Source organism: Pleurodeles waltl, chromosome 3_1, assembly GCF_031143425.1.
Source record: "Pleurodeles waltl isolate 20211129_DDA chromosome 3_1, aPleWal1.hap1.20221129, whole genome shotgun sequence".
In the NCBI taxonomy this organism is placed as follows: domain Eukaryota; kingdom Metazoa; phylum Chordata; class Amphibia; order Caudata; family Salamandridae; genus Pleurodeles; species Pleurodeles waltl.
In genome coordinates this window covers 56261804-56288760 of record NC_090440.1, presented here as the reverse complement: position 1 = coordinate 56288760, position 26957 = coordinate 56261804, and positions in this window count along the sequence as shown.

The following is a 26957-nucleotide window of genomic DNA, read 5'->3' as shown; positions in this document are numbered from 1 at the left end:
GGCAAGCCAAACCACTTCATCAAAGTGTGCAGGCTGACAAAGAGAACACCACTTCAAACCACTGTGAACATAGCCCTCGAAGTTCAGGCTTAAGGCGGTGACATGGACGAAGATGAGGATGAAATGCAAATGGTGCACTCAATCTTCACGATCAGCACTGCCACCCAGAAACATGAACGGTTACCTACGTGCAAAATAATCATAGCAGAATGACCAGTGGCAGCTATAGTAGACACTGGAGCGTCGATCAATGTCATGGCTGAGGCTACATATAAAAACTTGCGGCCGAGACCACCCCTGACACCGATCCGTGTCAGAGTATTCTACGGACAAGCTCAACCACTTACAATGAGAGGCAGATTCAGATCTCCCATTTGTCATGGACCACACAAAGTAGACTATACGTGGCAGAAGAGGGTCAGCACACAATGTTGGGATGTCACACAGGTGACGGTCTATGCATCTTAACTTTCACACTTGGTGTTTATATTGAATCACTCAGTGACATCATCGAGTCCTTTCCGCAAGTATTTGGAGGAATAGGGTGCCTCAAAACCAAAGAGATCACCCTCCACATAGTCCAACCTTTAGTCCTCCCCCACAGACGGGTTGCCTTCCACCTCCGGCCTCTGGTGGAAAGAGAACTAGGGAAATTAGAGGCTGCGGGCATTATTGAAAAATTAAAGGGTCCAACACCGTGGGTGTCACCGATAGTAGTGGCTTGGAAACCAAAACAACCTGGAGAGGTCAGAATCTGCAAAGACATGAGACTGCCCAATGCCGCGATCATAAGAGAACGCAATTTGACTCCTACTATCAATTACTTTATTGGGGAACTGAGCAAGGCCTGCTGGTTCTTGAAATTAGACCTTTGGTCAGGGTATCACCAGCTAGTCTTGGCAGAAGAGTCTAGATATATCACGACGTTTTCAACTCATATGGGACTTCGACACTACCGAATGCTGAATTTTGGGATTTCCAGCGTGGCAGAGGTGTTTCAGAACATGATTCGGGAGCTGCTGGTAGACTTACCTGGAGTCATAAATGTTAGCGACAACATTTGGATTTATGCCAAAACTATTCCAGAACACCATGCTCAACTAAAAAAAGTCCTTCAACGCATCCAAGAATTTGGTCTGGCTCTCCACTGAGAGAAATGTGAATTCCTGAAGGACAAATTGCAATTCTTCGGCTATGTGTTCTCCTCAGAGGGAGTTGCGCCGGACCCTGACAAGGTTGCAGTCATCAAGAATGCTCCCCAGCCCATCAACGTGACTGAAGTCTGCAGTTTTCTAGGTATGGTGAACTACTGCAGGAGATTCATCGGAGACCTGACGTCCCTCACACAACCACTAAGAGACTTGACTAAGGCCAACAAGTTGCGGTCCTGGGGTCCGGTCCAAGAGGATGAGTTCCAGGCGACTGAAGATGCTTTGTCAGCAGACACGACCCTGCGATATTTTGACTCCAGGAAGGACACCACCATAGCTGTGGATGCCAGCCCAACAGGATTAGGACCCGTACTCCTACAAAAACTGCAAAGAGACGAGTGGGCTCCAGTGGCATATGCCAGGCGATCATTAACAGACACAGAGCGAAAATATTCGTAGATTGAATGAGACGCAATTGCTATACATTGGGGGTGTAAGCATTTTCACCTCTATGTATATGGCCACCCATTCACCGTCACGACTGACCTTAAGCCACTGATCCCACTCTTCAACGGCACTGCTTCTAAGCCACCTCCTCACATTGAGAAATGGATGCTACAGTTGTCAGGAATACAACTGCAAGGTAGAGTATCGCCCAGGCCAGAGTAATCCAGCGGATTATCTATCCAGGCATCTGAGACTAGCAACCCCCATTGAATAAAGTGAGGTTCAGGAAATGGAAGGCTATGTCCAGTGCATAATGGAAAGGTCCTGACCGCGACCCATCTCAGTCAAAACCATTCAACAGGCCACCACTCTGGAAGAAAACCTGCAACAAGCCATGTGGGTAATGGAGACTGAGGCATGGCACACCATGCGGAAACAGTGACGTAGCCTCACACTTGTCGTACAAACCATTATGGAAGCCCTATACGGCATCCGTCAAGAGTTGTCTGTTAGTAGTGAAGGTTGCCTCCTCCGAGGACATCAGCTGGTAATTCCCACATGTCTGACCGACAGAGCGGTTCAACTAGCTCACGCTGGCCATCAAGGTATGGTTAAAACTAAGAGTCGGTTGAGAACTATGTGTGGTTCCCAATGATGGACATGAAAGTTGAAGAGCTAGTGCGCTCCTGCCACTGGTGTCAAGTAACAGGAGAGCCAATTGTGCCAGTCCCAGTGGAAACCAAAGAAATACCCACAAGACCTTGGGTTGCAGCCAGCCATGATTTAGGGAGCCTTCGTGATGGAAAGCATATGATGGTACTGATTGGTGATTTCTCTCGATACCCAGAGGTAGAAGTTGTCCAATCTTGAACCGCGAAGGAGGTAACACCTAAATTAGAAAAAATACTTGCAACTCATGGAGTGCTACAAGAGACCAGAACGGAAAATGGTCCACCTTTTCAAGAAAAGGAATTTGCTGAATACCTTACTTCACTTGGCATTAAACACCAGAAAATAACGCCCCAATGGCCACAAGCCAACGGGGAGGTGGAATGGTTCATGCGAACGCTGAACAAAGTAGTAAGAATCACTGTTGCGAAGCATGACTTGCCGGAACTTGCAGTGTATTCATTCCTGCAAGATTACCCTCAAGCACCACACTCTCTCACTGGGGTAGCTCCGAGTCACCTGTCTATGGGTCGAGTTGTCACAGATGTTATTCCCCACCATGAGTCTTGGTCTCCAGAAACAGTCGACAGAACCAAAGAGTATTTCAAAAGAAAGCATTCTAATGACCACACCAGTGTTCGGCGGCGATCCCACCTGTCAGTTTTGCAAGTGGGAGATAGAGTTCTCCTAAAGGACAGGTTCCCGGGCAGCAAGTTGTGAGCAATGTATGAAGATCGTCCATGGATAATATCTCAGAGAAAAGGCTCATTAATAGTTGCTCAGAGAGTAAAAGAAAAATTTGCCCGAAACATTTCTCACTTCAAAAAGTTCTGTCCCCAAACATCTGCCACTAATGTAGACATCGCCAGTAACCCTGTCTCGCTTGAAAGAGATGAAGTCTCAGATGATGACCTACCGAGAGGGTCGGCGTCAAGGAGTGAGCCTGAGAGTGGCGGTTTTGAGTCACCTGAACCCGAGGGTAGACAAGGTGCAAGATGTAACACTGACCTGTCGCCATCCAAGAGAACAGTGGAGTCACGGTATGAGTTGAGAAGAAACCCCACTCCCTCGACTCGTTTGCAAGATTACCTTCTCTGAATATTTCGTATTCCAATGTAACACAGTTGGAACTATATTCGTTTCGTTTTGTGCTTTGGGAGGGATGTAGTGTCGCACCCGTGTTGCGACCACTACTAATGAGAGACTAGCAAAGAGAGGTGTTTTATGACGACCCCGCTGATGTATTGTTATATGGACGTGGTTTAAGGGTCACGTGGGTAAAATAATAAAAGTTAGTGTGGCCCTCGGGCGTGGTCACATTGCTTGCGATGTAACTGCAGCACCGGAGCACGCCCGAGTAGCTGGAAACCAGTTAAGTTCAATAACTGTGTGGGGGCCTTAATAATATCATTGTGTTCAAATAATGGAGCCGGCGCGCCCCTGAAACCCTGCAACATCACAAGTATGTGCTGGAAGAAAATGAAGGTTTGGGTTTGTAGACCAATCATCCCAAATTAAGGGGAAACCAAAGGAGAAAGATGCTTTAGTAGCTTATTATTGAACACAGGCATGTGATTTCTGAATGGTGGCACCCATTCAGATAGTCTGGTAAACTGTACTTATGGGCTGGGAGGCAGGAAAACTCTGATAGATTCTGTATTAATAAATGTTGAGGCATACTCTGCAGTGATTGACCTAACGATAAGTCCCACAACTGAGAGAAAGCCTAATTCTTCACTTGTAGGAATACAAAATACAAATTACGAAAGCAAAATTATTAGATAACACAATTGCATATACCTAACTGCCTTGCATAAAACTCTAACAAAAGATCGGTATGGTGGACCCAAGAATAGTATGCCAAAGTGAATCCAGTTCTGAGGAGTTCATTAGTAACTGACATACAAATGATGAAGGTCAATAGTAACTGGCATACAAGTGAAGAAGGTCAATAGTAACTGACATAAAGTGATGAAAGTTTTTAAGCTGGGTGAGAAATCAACTATTCACCCTTCCTTAGTAATTTGAGATACAAAATTGCATCCTTCTAGACAACAATGAACTCCCGAAATAGAGAAAATGTAAAGGGCAATAATACCTTTCATTGGTACAATGCTGAATGTCAGTCCTATGAGAGAGACCTATTTGCACTTCGGGAATGAAGAAACTCATCCAGCTTGAACGCATTCTTCCTGGACCTAAAAAGGAAACATAAGAAAACGCTCCTGATGAAAAAAGTAGCAGGACAATCAGGGCCTGGACTAAGTTATTGGAGGCTGCCAAATCGAAGAATGTCAAGATGTTCTGGAAGTTGGTATTGGTTAGCAACAAGGGAATGGAAGCAAAAGATCAAGCATGATATTGGGGGAAATGTGCGGGTTCACTCTTTAAAAACTTGAATAATCAGGAACCCAATATAGTCTGGCCTCGGGCAGAAGGAATAGCTATTGGTGATATTAAATGTCTGCACTTTCTCTCTGTTGAGGTGACAAGAGCAATACAAGAGCAAAAATCACAAAAAGCCAATGGTCCAGATATGGTCACTTTATACGGCATACTTGGAAACCCCCAACTTGCTTCCACAAACTAGTATAGGTTCACTTGGCAATTATACAGGATTAGCCAGAATTCTGATGAGAACAGAGACATGAATGGGTAAGGAAAGCTTATGGTAGGAGTGCCTTCACAGGGGTTATTGCACAGGTAGAAGGCAGATAGTAAAGGTAGTACAGATGTACATCACCTACACCTATGGATTCAAACCCATTAGTGCCATCACAGCACTGAAGGAGAATGACTTGTATAGGTCAGTGTTTGACCTGCTTTTCATGTTCATCCTCCATCAGAACTTAGTAGATGTTCAGTTTGCTGTATAAGTGCATTATAGTCACATCACTGCACATAATGTTGGCTGGGACATATGCTACGTTCTCAAGGACTCCCCTATGTACCAAACACTACCCTTTTTCATAGCCTATGACCTTCTCTTTAGGGAACATCATAAGAAATCCCCAGCATGTCTCCCTTAGTTTCAAAGGTAGATATGCTCTCTCAGTTCGAGGAATCGCTTTGTACGGCATACTCGGACACCCCCAACTTGCATCCACAAACTGGAAGGAGTTGGATTTAGCACAGAGAGTGCGTTAAAAGCGCATGAAAAACATGTCTTCCTGAGCCTCAGGTGGCTGTCACAGGAGTCATTAGTAAAGGTTTGTTACACATGCATTTGGTAATGTTAAGGAAGAAGGAGGCAGTTAGCCTATGACCTTCTCTTTAGGTAACATCATGAGAAATCCCCAGCATGTCTCCCTTAGTTTCAAAGGTAGATATGCTCACTCAGTTCGAGGAATCCCTTTGTATGGCATACTCGGACACCCCCAAATTGCATCCACAAACTGGAAGGAGTTGGATTTAGCACAGAGAGTGCGTTAAAGGCGCATGAAAAACATGTCTTCCTGAGACTCATGTGGCTGTCACAGGAGTCATTAGTAAAGGTTCGTTACGCATGCATTTGGTAATGGAAGGCAGAATGGAAAGAAGGAGGCAGTTACTTGACAGGTGGTAAAATGTAGTCAAACTTATTCCATTCTGTGGCGTGTGAATGTGATGGGACCTTGTCTGGCAGCGGTAAGTTAATGTGAGTGCAGTGATTGGTTGGATTGGGCCCGTGGCTGGCGATATGAAAGGGTTGTTTGTTGTGCGTGAATGGCGTGTGAATGGACCATAAAGAGGTTGGTGCCTGGACGCGGCTTTATGGCCCACCTTCAGAAGGCTTGGTTTCAATATTCAGAGACTTTGATAAGTAATCATGCTTTGAAACCATAATTTCTGGAGGCGCTAAAACCAACCAACCAGTGTGAGTGGTGGGTTAACTTTAACAAACTAGTACCAGGGGAGTCCAAGGGGGCAGGACTTGCGTGGCTCTCACCAGTTTTCCTTCACCCAGAATCCCCTTGAAATCACAAAATGTGCTTAAAAAACACATTTTCCTTGCATTCCAATGAGCAGAAGTCCAGGGATCTGCAGGGAGCCATTAAAATTACCTACCACAAAACAGCCTCATTTTTTAAGACAGTCACCTAACTAAGTATTTGGTCCTGGGCTCGGCAGCCATGTAGGGAAACCTACCAAAAGCAGACATTTCTGAAAACTAGACACCCAAGGCAGCCCACGTAAAAGTGGTGTGTTTGGATTTAACAAAGTTTTCTTTACCCAGGATACCCTGCAAAAGTGAAACGTTGATTAAAACCACTATTTTTCCTTTCTTTTTTATCACAGAAACTACAGGAATGTGCAGGGATCCTCAAAATTTCTACCACCCAGTGTTCCCCCACTTGTGCTGATAAAAACACAACCCCGCTTATGTGCCTTCGCCTAGTGCCTGCTTCAGGAATGAATCACTCCAGGGTTAATAGTAGCCCTCATGCAAGGACTACCATTGACCTTTGTGTGATCCATTCCTGTTGTGGGCGCTAGGCCTACCCACACAAGTGAGGTATAATTTTTATCGGGAGACTTGGGGGAACGCTGGGTGGAAGGAAATTTGTGGCTCCTCTCAGATTCCAGGACTTTCTGCCACCGAAATGTGAGGAAAACGTGTTTTTTTAGCCACATTTTGAGGTTTGCAAAGGATTCTGGGTAACAGAACCTGGTCAGAGCCCCACAAGTCACCCCGTCTTGGATTCCCCTAGGTCTCTAGTTTTCAAAAATGCACAGGTTTGGTAGGTTTCCCTAGGTGCCAGCTGAGGTAGAGGCCAAAATCTACAGGTAGACACTTTGCAAAAAACAGCTGTGTTTTCTGTCAAAAAATGGGATGTGTCCACGTTGTGTTTTGGGGCATTTCCTGTCGTGGGCGCTAGGCCTACCCACACAAGTGAGGTATCATTTTTATCGGGAGATATGGGGGAACGCTGGGTGGAAGGACATTTGTGGCTCCTCTCAGATTCCAGAACTTTCTGTCACCGAAATGTGAGGAAAACGTGTTTTTTTAGTCACATTTTGAGGTTTGCAAAGGATTCTGGGTAACAGAACCTGGTCAGAGCCCCACAAGTCACCCCATCTTGGATTTCCCTAGGTCTCTAGTTTTCAAAAATGCACCGGTTTGGTAGGTTTCCCTAGGTGCCGGCTGAGCTAAAGGCCAAAATCTACAGGCAGGCACTTTTAAAAAAACAGCTGTGTTTTCTGTCAAAAAATGGGATGTGTCCACGTTGTGTTTTGGGGCATTTCCTGTCGCGGGCGCTAGGCCTACCCACACAAGTGAGGTATCATTTTTATCGGGAGACTTGGGGAAACGCTGGGTAGAAGGAAATTTGTGGCTCCTCTCAGATTCCAGAACTTTCTGTCACCGAAATGTGAGGAAAACGTGTTTTTGTAGCCACATTTTGAGGTTTGGAAAGGATTCTGGGTAACAGAACCTGGTCAGAGCCCCACAGGTCACCCCATCTTGGATTCCCGTAGGTCTCTAGTTTAAAAAAATGCACAGGTTTGGTAGGTTTCCCTAGGTGCCGGCTGAGCTAGAGGCCAAAATCTACAGGTAGGCACTTTGCAAAAAACAGCTGTGTTTTCTGTCAAAAAATGGAATGTGTCCACTTTGTGTTGTGGGGCATTTCCTGTCGCGGGCGCTAAGCCTACCCACACAAGTGAGGTATCATTTTTATTGGGAGACTTGGGGGAACGCTGGGTGGAAGGAAATGTGTGGCTCCTCTCAGATTCCCGAACTTGCTGTCACCGAAATGTGAGGAAAATGTGTTTTTTTAGCCACTTTTTGAGGTTTGCAAAGGATTCTGGGTAACAGAACATGGTTAGAGCCACACAAGTCACCCCATCTTGGATTCCCCTAGGTCTCTAGTTTTCAAAAATGCACAGGATTGGTAGGTTTCCCTAGGTGCCGGCTGAGCTAGAGGCCAAAATCTACAGGCAGGCACCTTGCAAAAAACAGCGGTGTTTTCTGTCAAAAAATGTGATGTGTCCACGTTGTGTTTTGGGGCATTTCCTGTCGCGGCGCTAGGCCTACTCACACAAGTGAGGTATCATTTTTATCGGGAGACTTGGGGGAACATAGAATAGCAAAACAAGTGTTATTGCCCCTTATCTTTCTCTGCATTTTTTCCTTCCAAATATAAGAGTGTGTAAAAAAGACGTCTATTTGAGAAATGCCCTGCAATTCACATGCTAGTATGGTCACCCCGGAATTCAGAGATGTGCAAATAACCACTGCTCCTCAAAACCTTATATTGAGCCCATTTTGGAAATGCAAAGGTTTTCTTGATACCTATTTTTCACTCTTCATATTTCAGCAAATTAATTGCTGTATACCCAGTATGGAATGAAAACCAACTGCAGGGTGCAGCTCATTTATTGGCTCTGGGTACCTAGGGTTCTTGATGAACCTACAAGCCCTATATATCCCGCAACCAGAAGAGTCCAGCAGACATAACGGTATATTGCTTTCAAAAATCTGACATCGCAGGGAAAAGTTACAGAGTAAAACATAAAGAAAAATTGTTTATTTTTTCAGCTCAATTTCAATATTTTTTTTATTTCAGCTGCTACTTTCTTTAGGAAAACCTTGTAGAATCTACACAAATGACCCCTTGCTGAATTCAGAATTTTGTCTACTTTTCAGAAATGTTTAGCTTTCCGGGATCCAGCATTGGTTTCACACCCTTTCCTGTCACTAACTGGAAGGAGGTTGAAAGCACCAAAAATAGTAAAAATGGGGTAGTACTTTGAAACATAAGAAAACGCTCCTGATGAAAAAAGTAGCAGGACAATCAGGGCCTGGACTAAGTTATTGGAGGCTGCCAAATCGAAGAATGTCAAGATGTTCTGGAAGTTGGTATTGGTTAGCAACAAGGGAATGGAAGCAAAAGATCAAGCATGATATTGGGGAAATGTGGGGGTTCACTCTTTAAAAACTTGAATAATCAGGAACCCAATATAGTCTGGCCTCGGGCAGAAGGAATAGCTATTGGTGATATTAAATGTCTGCACTTTCTCTCTGTTGAGGTGACAAGAGCAATACAAGAGCAAAAATCACAAAAAGCCAATGGTCTAGATATGGTCACTTTATACGGCATACTTGGAAACCCCCAACTTGCTTCCACAAACTAGTATAGGTTCACTTGGCAATTATACAGGATTAGCCAGGACTCTGATGAGAACAGAGACATGGATGGGTAAGGAAAGCTTATGGTAGGAGTGCCTTCACAGGGGTTATTGCACAGGTAGAAGGCAGATAGAAAAGGTAGTACAGATGTACATCATCTACACCTATGGATTCAAACCCATTGGTGCCATCACAGCACTGAAGGAGAATGTCTTGTATAGGTCAGTGTTTGACCTGCTTTTGATGTTCATCCTCCATCAGAACTTAGTAGATGTTCAGTTTGCTGTATAAGTGCATTATAGTCACATCACTGCACATAATGTTGGCTGGGACATATGCTACGTTCTCATGGACTCCCCTATGTACCAAACACTACCCTTTTTCATAGCCTATGACCTTCTCTTTAGGGAACATCATAAGAAATCCCCAGCATGTCTCCCTTAGTTTCAAAGGTAGATATGCTCTCTCAGTTCGAGGAATCGCTTTGTACGGCATACTCGGACACCCCCAACTTGCATCCACAAACTGGAAGGAGTTGGATTTAGCACAGAGAGTGCGTTAAAAGCGCATGAAAAACATGTCTTCCTGAGCCTCAGGTGGCTGTCACAGGAGTCATTAGTAAAGGTTTGTTACACATGCATTTGGTAATGTTAAGGAAGAAGGAGACAGCTAGCCTATGACCTTCTCTTTAGGTAACATCATGAGAAATCCCCAGCATGTCTCCCTTAGTTTCAAAGGTAGATATGCTCACTCAGTTCGAGGAATCCCTTTGTATGGCATACTCGGACACCCCCAAATTGCATCCACAAACTGGAAGGAGTTGGATTTAGCACAGAGAGTGCGTTAAAGGCGCATAAAAAACAAGTCTTCCTGAGCCTCATGTGGCTGTCACAGGAGTCATTAGTAAAGGTTTGTTACGCATGCATTTGGTAATGGAAGGCAGAATGGAAAGAAGGAGGCAGTTACTTGACAGGTGGTAAAATGTAGTCAAACTTATTCCATTCTGTGGCGTGTGAATGTGATGGGACCTTGTCTGGCAGCGGTAAGTTAATGTGAGTGCAGTGATTGGTTGGATTGGGCCCGTGGCTGGCGATATGAAAGGGTTGTTTGTTGTGCGTGAATGGCGTGTGAATGGACCATAAAGAGGTTGGTGCCTGGACGCGGCTTTATGGCCCACCTTCAGAAGGCTTGGTTTCAATATTCAGATACTTTGATAAGTAATCATGCTTTGAAACCATAATTTCTGGAGGCGCTAAAACCAACCAACCAGTGTGAGTGGTGGGTTAACTTTAACAAACTAGTACCAGGGGAGTCCAAGGGTGCAGGACTTGCGTGGCTCTCACCAGTTTTCCTTCACCCAGAATCCCCTTGAAATCACAAAGGGGGTCATTCTGACCCCGGCGGTCATGGACCGCCGGGGCCAGGGTTGGCGGGAGCACCGCCAACAGGCTGGCGGTGCCCCGCAGGGCATTCTGACCGCGGCGCTTTGGCCGCGGTCAGTAGAGGAAAACCGGCGGTCTCCCGCCGGTTTTCCGCTGCCCATAAGAATCCTCCATGGCGGCGCAGCTCGCTGCGCCGCCATGGGGATTCTGACACCCCATACCGCCATCCTGTTCCTGGCGGCTCTGCCGCCAGGAACAGGATGGCGGTATGGGGTGTCGTGGGGTCCCTGGGGGCCCCTGCAGTGCCCATGCCAATGGCATGGGCACTGCAGGGGCCCCCGTAAGAGGGCCCCACTTTGTATTTCAGTGTCTGCTTTGCAGACACTGAAATACGCGACGGGTGCAACAGCACCCGTCGCACCTTCCCACTCCGCCGGCTCCTTTCAGAGCCGGCGTCCTCGTGGGAAGATTGATTTCCACTGGGCTGGCGGGCGGCCTTTTGGCGGTCGCCCGCCAGCCCAGTGGAAATCCCAGAATCACCGCAGCGGTCTGACGACCGCGGTGCGGTGTTCTGGCGGGGTACGTTGGCGGGCGGCCTCCGCCGCCCGCCAAGGTAAGAATCAGGGCCAAAATGTGCTTAAAAAACACATTTTCCTTGCATTCCAATGAGCAGAAGTCCAGGGATCTGCAGGGAGCCATTAAAATTACCTACCACAAAACAGCCTCATTTTTTAAGACAGTCACCTAACTAAGTATTTGGTCCTGGGCTCGGCAGCCATGTAGGGAAACCTACCAAAAGCAGACATTTCTGAAAACTAGACACCCAAGGCAGCCCACGTAAAAGTGGTGTGTTTGGATTTAACAAAGTTTTCTTACCCAGAATACCCTGCAAAAGTGAAACGTTGATTAAAACCACTATTTTTCCTTTCTTTTTTATCACAGAAACTACAGGAATGTGCAGGGATCCTCAAAATTCCTACCACCCAGTGTTCCTCCACTTGTGCTGATAAAAACACAACCCCGCTTGTGTGCCTTCGCCTAGTGCCTGCTTCAGGAATGAATCACTCCAGGGTTAACAGTAGCCCTCATGCAAGGACTACCATTGACCCTTGTGTGATCCATTCCTGTTGTGGGCGCACAAGTGAGGTATTATTTTTATCGGGAGACTTGGGGGAACGCTGGGTAGAAGGAAATTTGTGGCTCCTCTCAGATTCCAGGACTTTCTGCCACCGAAATGTGAGGAAAACGTGTTTTTTTAGCCACATTTTGAGGTTTGCAAAGGATTCTGGGTAACAGAACCTGGTCAGAGCCCCACAAGTCACCCCATCTTGGATTCCCCTACGTCTCTAGTTTTCAAAAATGCACAGGTTTGGTAGGTTTCCCTAGGTGCCGGCTGAGCTAGAGGCCAAAATATACAGGTAGCCACTTGGCAAAAAACAGCTGTGTTTTCTGTCAAAAAATGTGATGTGTCCGCGTTGTGGTTTGGGGCATTTCCTGTTGCGGGCTCTAGGCCTACCCACACAAGTGAGGTATCATTTTTATCGTGAGACTTGGGTGAACGCTGGGTAGAAGGAAATTTGTGGCTCCTCTCAGATTCCAGAACTTTCTGTCACCGAAATGTGAGGAATAGTGGGTTTTTTTAGCCACATTTTGAGGTTTGGAAAGGATTCAGGGTAACAGAACCTGGTCAGAGCCCCACAAGTCACCCCATCTTGGATTCCCGTAGGTCTCTAGTTTTAAAAAATGCACAGGTTTGGTAGGTTTCCCTAGGTGCCGGCTGAGCTAGAGGCCAAAATCTACAGGTAGGCACTTTGCAAAAAACAGCTGCGTTTTCTGTCAAAAAATGGAATGTGTCCACGTTGTGTTGTGGGGCATTTCCTGTCGCGGGCGCTAAGCCTACCCACACAAGTGAGGTATCATTTTTATTGGGAGACTTGGGGGAACGCTGGGTGGAAGGAAATTTGTGGCTCCTCTCAGATTCCAGAACTTGCTGTCACCGAAATGTGAGGAAAATGTGTTTTTTTAGCCACATTTTGAGGTTTGCAAAGGATTCTGGGCAACAGAACCTGGTTAGAGCCCCACAAGTCACCCCATCTTGGATTCCCCTAGGTCTCTAGTTTTCAAAAATGCACAGGATTGGTAGGTTTCCCTAGGTGCCGGCTGAGCTAGAGGCCAAAATCTACAGGCAGGCACCTTGCAAAAGACAGCGGTGTTTTCTGTCAAAAAATGTGATGTGTCCACGTTGTGTTTTGGGGCATTTCCTGTCGCGGGCGCTAGGCCTACTCACACAAGTGAGTTATCATTTTTATCGGGAGACTTGGGGGAACATAGAATAGCAAAACAAGTGTTATTGCCCCTTATCTTTCTCTGCATTTTTTCCTTCCAAATGTAAGAGTGTGTAAAAAAGACGTCTATTTGAGAAATGCCCTGCAATTCACATGCTAGTATGGTCACCCCGGAATTCAGAGATGTGCAAATAACCACTGCTCCTCAAAACCTTATATTGAGCCCATTTTGGAAATGCAAAGCTTTTCTTGATACCTATTTTTCACTCTTCATATTTCAGCAAATTAATTGCTGTATACCCAGTATAGAATGAAAACCAACTGCAGGGTGCAGCTCATTTATTGGCTCTGGGAACCTAGGGTTCTTGATGAACCTACAAGCCCTATATATCCCGCAACCAGAAGAGTCCAGCAGACATAACGGTACATTGCTTTAAAAAATCTGACATCGCAGGGAAAAGTTACAGAGTAAAACATAAAGAAAAATTGCTGTTTTTTTCAGCTCAATTTCAATTTTTTTTTTTTTTCAGCTGCTATTTTCTGTAGGAAAACCTTGTAGGATCTACACAAATGACCCTGTGCTGAATTCAGAATTTTGTCTACTTTTCAGAAATGTTTAGCTTTCCGGGATCCAGCATTGGTTTCACACCCATTCCTGTAACTAACTGGAAGGAGGTTAAAAGCACCAAAAATAGTAAAAATGGGGTATGTCCCAGTAAAATGCCAAATTTGTGTAGAAAAATGTGGTTTTCTGATTCAAGTCTGCCTGTTCATGAAAGGTGGGAAGATGGTGATTTTAGCACCAGAAACCCTTTGTTGATGCCATTTTCAGGGAAAAAAACACAAGCCTTCTTCGGCATCCCTTTTTTCCCTTTTCTTTTGAAAAAACGAAATTTTCACTGTATTTTGGCTAATTTCTTGGTCTCCTCCAGGAGAAACCACAAACTCTGGGTACCATTAGAATCCCTAGGATGTTGGAAAAAAAGGACGCAAATTTGGCGTGGATAGCTTATGTGGATAAAATGTTATGAAGGCCTAAGCGTGAACTACCCCAAATAGCCATAAAAGGGCTCAGAATTGGGGGGGGGGGGGGAACAGCCCAGCATCTAAGGGGTTAATAGCGATTACAACTCCTTCAATAGTGATTTCTTAAAATTCGCTATTTAAGAAATGCAAAACAGTACTTTGATACACCTGACCCTTTATACTCACCTCTTTCCTTTGCTTAAGAACAAAGGGAGGATATCTCACCCTGAGGCTCTCTGTGTGACAGAACTGTGACATCGATGTTGTTTCCCCCAATGCTCCTTACATGTCTGCCTGGCTCATTGTGAGGAAAGAGACAGAATTAACCTTTGTGTATTATCTTCATTGCACGATGTCAGCCCATTTTTCTACTTCTTTGAGCAAAAACAATTGGCGAAAGACAGAACTGGCTTCTGTTTCGTTATGTTTTAAGATGAAAGGACTGATGATATAGCTACTGTCTCTCTGCCATTGTGCATACACAGCGAGCAAGGCTTAATCTGAGAAATTAAATGGAATGAACCCTTTATCTATGTTTGTATTATTGGTACTGAAATCCTTTAGTTTGCAGAATGTGTATACTGGAATTGCATTTGTCTAATTTCACATTGCTATGTGTTTTGTTTGTTATGTTACGGCTTAAAGCTGAAACATTAAATTAAAAAAATAGTGTCACTCAAACTTGCTGCAAGCGTGTGTGCATTGGGGCACGGAAGCCTAAAATGCGCCAGCACTGGGGGAGAGAAAACCTGTACCATATCTTAGTAAATTTTCCACCATTTTTTACTCTCCCTTTAAAGCAATGCAGCACAGCACAGCAACTTTGATTGGTGTGCTGTATTGCCTCACATTGTGGTTAATTCCCCCTTTGACTGGGTTGGCCCTCTTACTATATCTGATCTCTGCTCCATAGCAGTCAGCCTGAAATTGCACCTAGATCCCAGTCAAATGAACATCACTTTTTCTAGATGCGTGTGCCTTAAAAATGTAAAAATCCATACCTCTGGTTCACCTTATCCTCTTTTAATGATCTTTCTGATGCTTTGCTCAATAAACATTTCTATTTTTTTTCTAAATTGGTTTCAGAATTGTACTGTGTTGTGTTGATTATTTAAAATTTGCTGGTACTGCTTAAATTTAGTGCATACTTCTCTGGGATGTTTGTCCTATAGATTCCAGAGGTGAAGCACACATTCTTTCGGAACTTTGTTTTACCCTACCAGATTGGGGGGGGGGCAGATTTAAGGGCCCCAGCACCTTCTTGCGCCACATTAGCATCATATTTGTTATGCTAATGTGGTCCAACAAGGCCAAAATCGTGGCACCAAATTTACTAAGTGGTGCAATGCACGTATTGTGCCACTTTGTGCTACATTATGTGTGCGCCAACATAATGTATGCAAAAGGGGTGTTCCCCCGTCAGCACTTTTAACGCCTGCTCAGAGCAGGCATTAAAAGGAAGCACACCATTGTTTACAATGGGCTTTGCATGATTAGCGAAAAACCTTCGACGCTAATCCTGCAAAGCTCCGAACTAGCGTCAAACATTTTGAGCTAGTTCCCTAGCTACTACCATGGTGCGCCATATCTCCGATATGGTGGACACATAATGGAGTCAGGGGGGCATTACGGGGCACAGGAAAAGTGGCTCTGCACTGGGTGCAGCACCACTTTTTTTAAATCTGGACCCTGGTTTTTTAAGGTGGTAGGGGCCACCCCTTTCCAAATGAATAGTCCAATTTATCACAAGTGAATAATATTGAGATCTGACTGGCTGAAGACCAAATCTCCCAAATTCAACTCAGACAGGAGTGAGGTATTGTGCATTAAACATTCTAACATTCTAGTGTAACTAATAACTCCCATTTGATTTTGTTGGCCCAGCAGCTGGACGCCTGTTCCAACTCCCACTAAACAGTCCAAAATCCAGGGGTTTATTTGAAGCCAGAAGTTTTTTCTGGCAAGCCAAATAAAAAAGTTGCATCAATCTGATTGTTTCCTTCTTAAACTGCCCAGGACGATCTTACACTTTCTTCCTATATCAGCTCACTGTGTGGTGATCCAGGCTACTATATTAAGTTGCAATTCTTTATTCTTGGGACTGGATGAAGGTCTCCTTAAGAAACTCTAAAAAATACAAAATGCGGCTACCAGAATTTCCTTGGGGCTCCCTCGTTTTTTTCCAAACTCTGATACCTTCAAGTCCTTGGCTGGTATTTAAAGCAGTCCATCACAGTGACCCTAGGTAATTGATCCAGAAATGTTGCAATTACGCATCACCTTGCTGTCTGTGCTCCTCTGGCGTGCAACTGCTGGCTGTGCCCAGATTCAAACGGGCTTGCTCGGTGGCAAAGTCTTTTCGGTTAGAGCAGCAAAGTTTTGGTATGAGCTACTAGATCCCTTACAACTTGGCCCTTCCTTACTAAGGTTCAGGAGCAGTTTGAAGACCTGATGGGACAATGACTAGGACCTGTGGAGCTGATCCGCAGTTAGTTGCTAGCACTGTCTCAGCAGTTTGATTCAGACGCTTCCTCAGTGCGTTTATTTAGTGCCAGGACACCTTTCAAGGTATGTCCTGTGCTTTACAAATATAGTAAGATAACATATTGGGACACTGGTGTTAGGTTCATATCTGGATTGAAAGGTTATGCAAATGCACATTAAAAAGTTGTCCACTATCCAGGTGTGGCTAAATCAGCACAGCCCCAATGAGATGGTTAAAAACCAGTAATCTCTAGAAATACTATTTGCCCAGGTATTTATTTCAAGTTGTAAGTGTGTCAATTGAATTTGCTTTCGAATTCACCATCTAGCATGCAGAATAAGATTCCATGAGAGAAATGAATCATCAATAATGTTATGCTGGAGTCCTGGTTTCTGAAATGGTGATTGCAGGCATTTACCTTTTTCATGTGATGGCCAGGATTTTGTTCTATACTTTAAGGATAGCTTTGTTGAAATGTCTACATCCAGGCAAAATGAGGCTGCTAAATACCTCTGAATGCATGTGCACTAGAACATGACTAGTAATTGGTCAACCCTAGTGGGCCTAATTGGCTTTTATGAAAGGTCACTATATAATGAGAAGAATCTATGCAGGTGGTATAAAATTGACATGCTGCATGTGCTGAGTGTGGATTTGCATCGAATAAGAGACCTAACATTTTGTGTACCAGGATGCTCCAGTAGCCATGGCCTGCTGTAGGCCAACCTGTTCAGGATATTTTGACATGAACATATGTCATCTATAGAATGTGCTTTGGAGCCCACACATTCTATGTGCCTAGTGTAGTAATGAAACATTTGAATAATATAACAGTAATTTTGCAGGAACGTAATTTAAGAGCAATACTTGCTAAAGAGGCCAAAGCAACCATGTCAACTGGAAAGGTTTGCTTTACCTAAAACGTTCATAATTGCGTAACCTGGCTTACAAATAACAATTGCATCTTCACAATATGTTATATTGCCTAATCAGAAAATTAAATTTATGGGTGAACTGACATTTTAATAAGTGCCACAAAGATGATTTTAGTAAATGTGTCATGCTTTGCATAAGCCCTGGCAGCTCATAAACTGGTTCTAGTAGATTCCCTACTGCAGTGACTACAACTTGATACCGCCAGCCAGAATTGCCCATAAAAAGGAGTTAATGACTCTCATCATGCTATGTCTGGGCATCTGGGAAACAAAGTGATCTTGCAGAGCAACTCCTCTGAGAGATTATCCCCACATGTTATGATATGTTATGCTATGAGAACTTATAGAGTGCATGGCTACCGAAAGACCTCCCAGCACTAAACAGAAGTCTTCAAACCATAGATTTAGGGACAGAAGTTAGAACAACCATGTTTTAAGTAGATGATGAAAAGATAGTTCATGGCTGGTTTGTCATAGGGCCAAGGGCAGAGAATTCCACAACTTGCCACCAAGATAGGACATACATCTTCCGCCCCATTTAGACTTTTTTATTAAAGGGATTGCGGCTAGAGCCGCCGAAGAAGACCTGGGTTGTCTAACAGGATTATGGAAAGAGGCAAGGGTTCACAAAAGCGGAGGACCTTTGTTATAAAGTGCTCTGTGGATGCAATACAACGTCTTAAACTTATCTTTGGTCAATAGACAAGAATTACGAGGCCTCAGACTCCCATGAAACATCTTGAGTCAGCTGTCAGAGAAATGTGAGGAGAGGAGAGTGAAGTTGAGGTAACCTGACACACAAAGGATACTCTGATAGAGTTTATGTCAACGGCAAATATACTGTCAGCCTGTTTTTGAAGTTCACCTTCCTATTGGTACACTGGCTCATTTCATAAGGGTGGGTAACTGAGGAATAATATTAGATTTAGTAGGTTTTACACTGGTGGAGTGAGAGAGGTATCTTATTTTAATAGCTAAGCTAATGAGTAGGATTGAGTAGCCTAGAAGCTGAGGCCTAGAATAGTAGCTTAGAAAAGTGTGAAGGAGTGTGGCACAATGGTTAGAGCAACAGACCCTCATGCAGCGATCTGGCCCGGGACCATGGTTCAATTCCCACCTTGGTGGGTTTTTGGCTCAATTCCCTTGGACCAGATAATTCTCGCCTCAGTGCCTAATCTAATTAATGGGTCCCACTCTGCAACTCTGGGCAATATCTTGCTTAACCTCCACAGCGGCCCTCACAGCACTTGGATGCCTGGTTTCACCCTGGGGCTGTCCAGGAGTGGACACCTGGCAGGGAAAAGCCAGGACGGGTTCCATAGTGGTATGTGTACTGTTCCTTGAGACCCTAACAGGTGAGTAGTGTGCTATACAAGTGCACAGTTTACAGTTTTGATTTTGCCTTGAACTAGAAAAGACACGATGCAAAGTTGGGAAAAACCAAGTATGGAACATTTTGAGAATAGTTTAGAGATGTCAACCAATCACTGCTGTGCTAACTCTATACTTTGGAGTTCCCAAAAAACAGAACACTACTAGACTTGAAGAAGCCAAGAAGAAGAGTGCTTGCTTGTAAAGTAAACTCTTTCTGACTGAGAGAGTTATGTAGATTCAGATGATCTACTCTTCAATGCCTCACCATTTTCCTATGGCAGTCTCAGAACCTCTGGTGATATTTTAGCAGCATTGTGGTTTTTCTGTTTTCATCTATGTTCCCTGCATCCTGGCGATTGTGGTGGGTCAAGGGGATTAGCCGCTATGGTGGTGTTTTATGCATCAAACTGCTAGGTAGATGGTGTTTGCATGGTAGATTTCCCCACAAGAGACGTGCACATTTGTGCTGAAGCTAGATGGTGACTGCTACTTCTAACCCCACAGAGCTCCATCAAACGGACAACATTCAGGCTTACACCCTTTCCTATTGTGGAAAAGGTATGTTGTTTGTAGTATATTTTTCCCAAAAATAACATGTTGGTTCCAAGCATTTCCAGCATCACGCCAGAAGATGCGATGAAGTATCTTACAAAAAGTGATTAAGATGTTTATGGGGTGCATCACAATGCGTTGAGTAGCCCAACTTGTTTTGGAGAGTATTTTTAAAGCTCTGTTTTCTTCCTATAGCGTTCTAAGGGAGGACGGCGTTTTATATTTAGCAGAAGTGAATAATTGATTTTTAAGAGTGAATTATAGATTATTATTCACTCTTGGAATAATAAAAACAAACAGGTGACAATAAAGTTGGTGTTGCCCCTCTGCCCTTGTCGAGGAGCACTCACTTTCACCTTAATCTGTGTCTCAGACACCTCATGAAAATTTGAGCACATTTTGAGCACTTAGACTGAAGTATAGAACTTTTCACTGGAAGCTCTGAAAACGTGACATTTGCTTTCATCAGCCTTTATCAACATAAATATTTGCTCATGTGTCATGGGGCAGAAAGTAGGTATACATTATATATGCATTTCCTTAGGGGAGTTTAGTTTCTTTCAGAGCTAAAACCAAATGCACAGTGCCCTAGAAGTTACTGTGAAAGCCTCGGATTAACTTTGATATTTATGTTCAATTGATTTTCTGGGTTTCTTTATTCAACATTAATTGAATCCTCTTTTATTAGATTGGCTTAGGAATGTTATCTATTTTGTCTTTCAACATTAATGTTAGTTTGGTGTTGCTAAACTACGTTAAACACATTTTCACAGAAGGAAGCACGTTGCTTTAAGCGACAGCTTATAGGGGAGATTTTAGGATTCCTCATTGATGTTTTAATTTAAGAGACAATAACTTATTAATGCTGTACAAATTAATCCACTACTTTCTAATCCAGAATCATATAATGGCCATTCATTTTGTTTTTGACATCTAGTTAGTCTGCTTTATGAAGCTGATTAAGTGCAGTTGATATATACATTTATTTTGCTTACTTTGCTTGTTTTGCATACATTGTAAAAGTCAACTGCTTCTATGTGCTTGAGCATGCGCTCTGCATAACTATTGTAAAAATTATGTGATTGTTCAGTTTTGGTTACATTGTCTGTCACCAGTCCCTGTCAGCAAGTTTTACATGTAGACAATTTGAAATCTGGCTAAAGGTATGACTGGGTGGTCAGAGTGACTGAGGCCCATAAAAAAATGTTTAAAAATACTTACCTCAACTTACCTGTACTTACCTGGGATGGGTCCCCCATCCATGGGTGTCCTCCAGGGGTGGGTGGGGGTGGCAGGGGGTGTCCCTGTGGGCAGGGAAGGGCACCTGTGGACTGCTTCCATGGTCAGAGACCATGGACATGAGCCCACAGGTCCCTTAACTCCTGCCCTCACCCAGGCGTTAAAAAACGGCACACAGCAGGCTGGGTGCCGTTTTTTAAGGTCCGCCCCCTCCTGTGCATCAAAATGATGTGGGATGATAAATAAGTCGCCCAGGCCTTAGAGCCATTTTTTGGACGGGAACGCCTACCTGGCATGTCATTAATGCAAGGGGGTTTCCCGCATCCAGATAATGACTCACACGGAGGAATTTTGACGTTCGCGTATAGTTATGGTGCAAGGTTTGCGCCGAATGTGCCTCAAAATGTTTGACGCACATTAACGTAAACAGAGTATAAATATGCCCCTGAGTCTATTAGTCATTAGCGACACATATTAGATGTTATATATAGGCAGCAAGTATAGTGCATGTTCTTATAGGGTTAAGAATAAGTGTGCCTTAAATTTTGTCCTGAATTGCATCGATTGGTCCTGTCATATTTTCAGGGAAGGTTATTTTATCATTGAACAATGTGTTTGCATCTGGTCCTCTTAGTGACCAGAAGGCACTCATCTGCTGAGCTTAAGCAGCTCCTGCATGTGTCCTGAACAATTTTTCCAACAACGGAGCCTTGACTATATGCAATCTTATCATTTTATTTTTTACATATCAAATGCTGTGCTCCTGGCCTCACTCTTAATGAAACATATGCAATTACAAATTTTGTCAACCATGTTACAGATGAGATAACGTATCACATTACCCTTACAATGTAGCCAGAGATGACAGTGAATGTACTATTATTGATTGGTTTAATTAAGTTGCTTTTCAGTGTTGGTATTTAGTGGTATATGTTGGGAAGTCATAACCATTGCACTTGGGGCCATATTTACAAGCCCCTTAGTGCCGCCGTAGCGCATTTTTTTTGTTTTTACACTATGACGGTGCTAAACAGGTCCTCACTCTGCACTATATTTACAAAGTGGTGCAATGCTAGCATTGGGCCACTTTGTAAACCTTGAGCCACATTATACCTACACCAGGTATAGTATATGCAAGGGGGGGCATCCCCCACAGGCTGGCCCAAATAGATGGCGCAGTGAAATTTACAAGATTTCACTCCACCATTCTAGCATCATTTTTTAATGTCTGCCCAGGGCATGCATTAAAGTGGTGCTTGGCTATTCCCTTTGGGCCACACCGAGCTTTGCTGGACTCACGGGAACATTTTTAGTGATAGTACAGCAAACCGCCACAATAGCGTAAAATATGTTGACACTATTGTGCTAATGTGCGCCATGGTGCTCTGTATTGCAAATACAGCTCTAGTGTGGCGACCTTGCAGGTCGATGCAAGGAAACTGGTGCATTGGAGCCGATGCACCAATTCCTTGTAAATATGCCCGTAGGTATCAGTAACGGTTTGCATGGCTATTCTGTCAGTTAAGAATTGTGGTTCTTACCATAACATGAGAATTTAAGTATTGCAGCTTCGTGAAGCAACCCCCCCAACGTGGTACACCCATGCCACACCAAGCTTCTGCTTCATGGGCTGAAGATACCAGCTGCAAAAATGCCAAAGGTGGCTCCATTATGCTTTCCACACCGGGTACACCAAGGCCAGAGCAAACATCTTACACTGAAGAGCCAGGGTGCAAAATTACCAAAGGCAGAATCGTCAAGCTTCCATAGCCCTGGTACGCCAATGCCCAGGACACAAAACTAGGACTGAAGGGCACAGTTGTGAAACCACCAATTGTGTAACCATCAAGCTCACTCCCACCCCAGACCCCCATTCAAAGGGCACACTCCACGGACTGAAGAGCCCTGCTGCTAAACCACCAGACACGGAACCATCAAGCTTCATCCCACCACAGTATACCAAAGTCAGAGCAAGCATCATGGACAGAAGGACCTGGCTGCAAACTGCCAAAGGCAGTACCTTTAAGCTCCACTCCAGTGGGTACACCAATGCCAGGGCAATCTTTACGAACAAAAGGGTCCTGTGGCAAGAGTATCATAGGTGGAACCATAAGGTCCCCACCCCATACCCCACACCCCACCACACCAAAGCCAGGATGCCCAGGTAAAGGTGGTTACTGCCCACCTAGTACCCATGCACTAGAACAGGCTTCCTGCAAATGAGGGTTGTTGCTGCACATGGACAAAGGCAATTAATATCCACCAGATACATCCACACCAGAACAAGCTTCTAAAACTAGGGTGAACCTGGCTGTACATAAACAAAGATGGGTACCGCCCACTCAATGCATCAATGCCAGGGCAAGCTTCAAAGACTGAAGGGCTCAGCTGTGAAACCACCAAAGGCAGAATTGTCAAGCTCCTCCCCACCTCGCCACATCAATTCCAGGGCAAGCTTTTCATACTGAAGAGCTCGGCTGTGAAACTGTCAAAGGCTTGCCCACACCAGTGCACCAACTTCAGGTCAGGTTCCAAAGTCTGAAAAGCTTGCATGTAAAACTGTCAAAGGCAAGACTGTCAAACTCAAATCCACTTTGGTACACCATTGTAAGGACACTCTTCATGGAATGAATGACCTGGCAGCAGAACAGTCAAACGCAATAACAAGGTGATGAATGAAATTAATCTTAGCCACTTGCAATCTCTCAGGCCATATTCTAGTCCACATTTTTTGTCTACCATGCCACTTTAGACAAAGGCCTTCCTTATGCAAATCAGCACTGACTTTGCTCCTCATGAGAACAGTCTGTCCTGAACTTCAACATGAGTCCTGTTCCAGAAGGGATAGAAAGCAACCCCAGACCGGTTTCCTCCTTCTTATGGTTCATCAGTAGAGTATGGCTTGACTTCTATGGCACAGTGAGCACAGGACCCACGTCTGGATATACCCATTGCACTTAGGGCATCAACTGCACCATCAACAAGGTGATGGATGGAATGCTTGAACTGATCTCAGCCACTGGCAATCTCTCAGGCCCCATTTCAGTCTGTTGCTTTTCCCCTACCATGCCACTCTAGACAAAGTCCCACCTTAAGCAAATCAGTTTTGACCTGCTACTCAAGTCAACAGTCCATCCCAAACTACAAGGTGAGGCTCTCCAGATAGGACCACAAGCAACCCCAAACTGTTTTTTCCCTACTTAGACCTCATCAGGAAGGTGTAGTTTGAGCCCTAGGGCACAGTGAGCACAGGATCCACTTCTAAGCATACCCAACATACTTGAGGTGTCAACTGCAAATTCACCCAACTGCCGAACCCCAGTCAGGGTAAAACTGGTCTTGGGTTGCATGTGATTCCGTTTACAAAGGGACTGGCCTTGCAGTTTGGGCTCGACTATTCCGATTGAAGCAGGGCAAAGAATGAGTTGCATATGGCTATGTCCAAACTGAGGTGGCATGATGGTCAAATGAACAATGGGTGGGTGGAATGCTACCACAAGTGATTGCCAGTGATTAGACTTATTGCAAGCATTTCTCAATTCACCTTTTGTGCGCTTGATATACTGACCTAAGTTGCAAGGAGAGATCCAGACGTGTCGTGGTCCTGGTGTCGCTGGAACCAAGTTACTCCCTAATAGTGAGCCTCAACCAGTGTGAAATCATTCTTGGACTGTTTGTGTTCTGGCTTAGAGGGGACCTCGACTGGCAGTTTGGGCTGGACTGATTCTACTGGAGCAGAGTCAAAAATGACTGAATATAGCTGGTTTGAAACTGAGGTGGTATGGTGGGCAAAAGAATAATGGATTGGAATGATACCCTGAGTGATTGACAGCATTTCTTTCATCACATTTTGCGTGTTTTCCAAACAGTCAAATGCAAAACTGTCAAGTTCCCCCCAACTTGGTACACCAATCCCAGGGCAAGCTTCACAGAGAAAAGGGCCCTGTTGTGAGGCCGTAATAAGCTGAACTGTTAAGCCCCCCACACATTTACACCAATGCCAAAGTGTAATTTTAAAGGTGGTTACCACAAGCCTAGTACTCCTGGCAATTACAATCTACCTGGTGCTCCCACACCAGGGCAAGCTTCATGAACTGCAGGGAACTTAGCTGCACATTAGCGTTCACCTAGTACAATAATGCCAGGGAAAGCTTCACAGACTGAAGGGCTCTGATGTGCAATCATCTAAGACAGAACCATCAAGTCCCTCTCTCTTCCCCTCCCCACGTCCTAGTAGACCAATGCCAAGGAAAGCTTTTTGGACTGGAGGCCTACCTGTGAGACTGGTAAAGACGGAACCATCAAGCACCTTCTAACCCTTGTACACAACACTAGGAATGAAAAGGCCGGCAGCCAAAGTACTGAAGGTGGAATCATCAAACTCTTGTCCATCCTAGCACACTAATGCCAAGGCAAGCTTCAGGACTGAAGGGCTCGGCTAGTGAAATTGTTAAAGGTGGAATCATCAATCACCCTCTGACCCTTGTACACCAACACCTGAGAAAGCATCCAGGAGTAAAATGCCTGGCTGTGCAACTACCCATCTGTTAGACTTCACCAGGTCAAGATTCCAGGGCTGGCCAAGCTGTCACCTACCCAGTAGACAAAGGGCAGGGCAAACTTCCTGCACAGGAGCATAGGTGGTTGCCACAAAAATGCCTTCAACTGGATTAGTGAAGGCAAGGCCAATGTTCTGTTCTGAGATTGAAGGGAGCCCCCCTGTGCATGTCCAAAGCTTGTGTTTAATGGTGTTTGAATGAGCACGAAGGGTGGGGCACACAGCATGACCAGAGTCTATGCCCTGTACCTCTACCACACAGTGCACAACTCTGAAACAACTGGTCTCACCTCCACAGCAAAAAACCAAAAGCCACCCACTGTGCATATTAAATGCCCATGAAGGATTGTTTGTAGGGAATGGGCAGAGATCACAAAATGCGCCCTACACTCTACTGTGCACAACCAAAGGCTACCTGCTGATGTTGATTCTCAGGGCGTGGCCTACGAGGAACTGTGGTTCACCTCTGCTGTGTACGTCAAAGTAAGCATATACTTCAGATTAGCTATTGTCCCATATAGCAGTAAATGCCTGTTTGGGCTTGCAAGAGAAAACATGTGTTCAGGCTTCAATTTTTCAGGAATACAGCCATCACACTTTCTCTTTGAGTGTAAATTCAAGCACATCACAGAAGTCAGTCATCAACTGCATTTACTTCCAGTTAAGAAAAGGGTTCTTTAAAAAATCTATATCTTGCCTAAGACGTGTTAGAAGGCTCTAATACCCCTGTTGTTATGGCTTGCATTGCTAAATATACTCCTGAGAGTATTTTGCGATCTGCCTTGTAGGTAAGGGAAAGTTATCCCTGATTCAAAAAAGTAGACTAGGATGAAAGCCTTTTTCATTTCTAGCCCCTAAGCCTTGGGAGCAACTACCAAGAGCCTGCCCAGCAATTGTGATAACAGAGTCTTTCACAAGAAATTAAAACATCTTTTTTATGAAGATAAAGTGCATAAAGAAAATGTAATTCGCCTATTATGATTTATCTGAAAGATATTGTCAATATCTCATTCCTTTTCTTCTTGTCTGATTCTCCTCGAACCAAGATGCCCCCATGGTGTGTGCTGGAGCTCAATAAATACTTGTTAATGAACTCAACAGAGCCTTCATACAAAATGCCTGGTATCATTAGAACACAGGGGCTTTCCATAAAACGTAATATGCAATCAGCTCTTGCTTCATATGTCTACATGCCATGCCTAATAATAGTTAAGCTGCCTAAAAATATTTTCTACAGAGACTGCAGCTATTCCCTCTTAGCCACAGTGAAAATGTTTGCACAGAAATCATTTGATTTAAGTATAGGTTGAGGTGCAAGGAACGGTGCCACATTAAATATACTCCAAAAATAAAGACATTTACTGAAAAAAGCAAAGGTTAAATTGAAGTTATGGTTATGTTTGTGCGCAATATCATAACATATGTTTAACAAATCTCTAAAATTCACTGAAAAAAATTGAGTTAAAGTGCAGTCAAGATGACCGAACTAAACCTATAAAACAATGTCATTCAACTGTTCAGTAAAAATACCCATACATAACTTTCTCTACCATCATTCACTGCTTATGACTTCACATATTACATCACTCACAACACATTAAATGACATAATTGATGGCATCACTGATTACATTATTGATGATATCATTCAGTTTTGCCATTGGGCATGTTCACTGGCAGTTAGCCAAAAGGCTAGCCCTGTGACAATTCCTCAGTGAGCAATCAATCTACAATGCTCATAACCTGT